Source organism: Penaeus chinensis, chromosome 39 (genome assembly GCF_019202785.1).
Source record: "Penaeus chinensis breed Huanghai No. 1 chromosome 39, ASM1920278v2, whole genome shotgun sequence".
Lineage (NCBI taxonomy): Eukaryota > Metazoa > Arthropoda > Malacostraca > Decapoda > Penaeidae > Penaeus > Penaeus chinensis.
Window position 1 is genome coordinate 20785393 of NC_061857.1, and position 2500 is coordinate 20787892.

The following is a 2500-nucleotide window of genomic DNA, read 5'->3' on the forward strand; positions in this document are numbered from 1 at the left end:
CCCTTCTTGCATCCTCGAGACCAAAAGCAAGCATTTTCACCGCCTCTGTCAACACGTGTAGAAAATCAGCTGTTATGTTGTTACGGAGACTTCTTTTTCTCTCGTCTCAGGGGAAAGAGGGGGGGGGGGGGGAGGGAGGAGGTGGTCTACCTCTACCTCTACGTTTATTTCGACTTCTTTTTATTTACCTTTCCTTACCTCCGCTAGACCAGTGGCGGTTCGTTATTTGTTTTGATTCGAGTGTTCGTGTGTTTTTCTCTTCTGTTTTTGATGTTTGGCTTTGTCATTCTTATCCTGTTTCTTTCTTCTTCCCCTTCAAACTTCTGTTTCTCGTTTTCTTATTCTTTATCTATCTCTTATTCTTTTTCGTTTTCTTTGTCTTCCACTTTTTTGTTTTGTTTTTTATGCCTCCCTTTTTTTATACTACTTTTTTTCCTTTTTATCTTTTTTGTATTTCTGGTTTTTGTTCTTGTTCTTGTCCTTCTCCTTTTTACCCTTCTTATACAACTCTTCCATTCCATTCTCCTCCTGCTCCTCCTCCTCCTCCTCCTCCTCCTCCTCCTCCTCCTCCTCCTCCATATGCGCCTATTGTTCTTCTTATATTTCCTTCTTCTCTTCCCCCTTGTCTTCTCTATTCGTAACCTCCTCCTCCTCCTCCTCCTTTATCTTCTCCTTTTCCTTCTCCTTCTTCTTCTCCTCTTATTTTTCGTTTTCCTCCTCCTCTACCACCAACTCCTCCTTCTCCTCCTCCTCCTCCTCCACCTCTCTCCTCCTCCTCCTCCTCCTCCTCCTCCTCCTCCTCCTCTTTCTTTTCCTCCTCCTAATCCTAATGCTAATACTACTAATCCTCCTCCTCCTTCTCCTCCTTCTCCTCCTTCTCCTCCTTCTCCTCCTTCTCCTCCTCCTCCTCCTCCTCCTTCTCCTCCTCTCCTTCTTTCATCTCCTCCTTTTTCTCCATCTTCTAAACGATTATTTTTCACCTTTACTCAACGACTTATGAATAATCTGTGTATCTTTCCTTCCTCAGGTACGTTGTCCAGATTATCGGCGCTGCAGAGGCAAGCGACACGACGTATGTAAATATTTTCTGCTTTAGATTTCAGTGTTAATGATTTACGAATGAGATGAAGAGCAGGAGGAAGAAGAAGAAGAAGGGGAGAAGGAGAAGATGATGATGGTTATGATAGTCATATAAGGGGGGATAATAATAATGGATAAGACGAGGGTGGTGATAATGGATAAGTTGGTCATCTTGCTATTGAGTTGATAGTGAAGGTAGTAGGGATTATGGGGATAGAAGTATCAATCAGGGTGATAGTGATACAAAGGATGGTGATGATTGTTATGGTGATGTCAGTAATGAAGATGTGAGGATCATGTGGACGGGGAGGATGATTATGATCATAGTAATGATAATGATAATGTTAATACTGATGGCATATAATGATGATAATGATAACAGTGAGAACAGTAATAGTAATAATGATAATAATAATATTAATAATAATAATCATGATAATACTAATGATAATAATAATAATAATGATGATGATGATGATGATGATGATGATGATGACAATCATAATAGTGATAGTAGTCGTGATAATAGTAATAATAATGAAGATGATGATGAAATTAATTATGAAATAACAAACAGTGATAATGATTAAGATGATAATGATCATGTCAAACAGTAATAACACGAGAAATGGAAACAGTGGCATGACAACTGTGAGAGTAAAAAGAAATCTTCATAATGTCAAGTTGTGTAAGTTCAGTTTTCTACCATTTATTTGATGAAAACCAATTTTTTTGTTTTTGTTTTTTTAAGTTTTGTTTTTTTCTTATATGCGATTCTGATGAAAATCTTGTATTTTCTAACCTCCAGTTGAAGATAGGAAGATAAGCAACAGTGACTAGAAGTGTGCGATAGCAAGTTAATGATAAAGATAGTGATAATCATATTGATATTGCTGCTATGATATATACTCTCTCTCTCTCTCTCTCTTTCTCTGTCTCTCTCTCTCTTTATATATATAGATGTATATATATATATGTGTGTGTGTATGTGTGTGTGTGTGTGTGTATGTGTGTGTGTGTGTGTATGTGTGTGTGTCTGTGTGTGTGTGTGTGTGTGTGTGTGTGTGTGTTTAAGTGTGTACATATATATATGTATACACACACACACACACACACACACACACACACACACACACACACACACACACACAGACACACACGCAAGCATGCATACATTCATGTATCTCTGACTTATTATGTCAGATCTCCCCCCCCCCCCCCCCACCGCTCTCACCTTAAAAAGAAACTGAAGAGTGAAGTTGACAAGTCGACCCTGATTTCATGCAAATATGAGCTCTCTTGAGAGTAAGCGTTAAGGTCTATTGTTGTTATATCTGTTTATCCTCATTCTCTCTCTCTCTCTCTCTCTCTCTCTCTCTCTCTCTCTCTCTCTCTCTCTCTCTTTCTTTCTCTCGTCCTT

General features: G+C 38.8%; 1 long non-coding RNA gene across 1 annotated transcript in view; it reads left to right on the top strand.

Annotated features, from left to right (window-relative positions):
• LOC125046375 overlaps window positions 1-1321 on the top strand; it is a 150860-nt gene extending 149539 nt beyond the window's left edge. Inside the window, exon 3 of the long non-coding RNA XR_007116645.1 lies at window positions 1028-1321. This is a non-coding gene — a long non-coding RNA (uncharacterized LOC125046375). The remainder of the gene's footprint in view (window positions 1-1027) is intronic.
• The last annotated feature ends 1179 nt before the right edge of the window (window positions 1322-2500 follow it).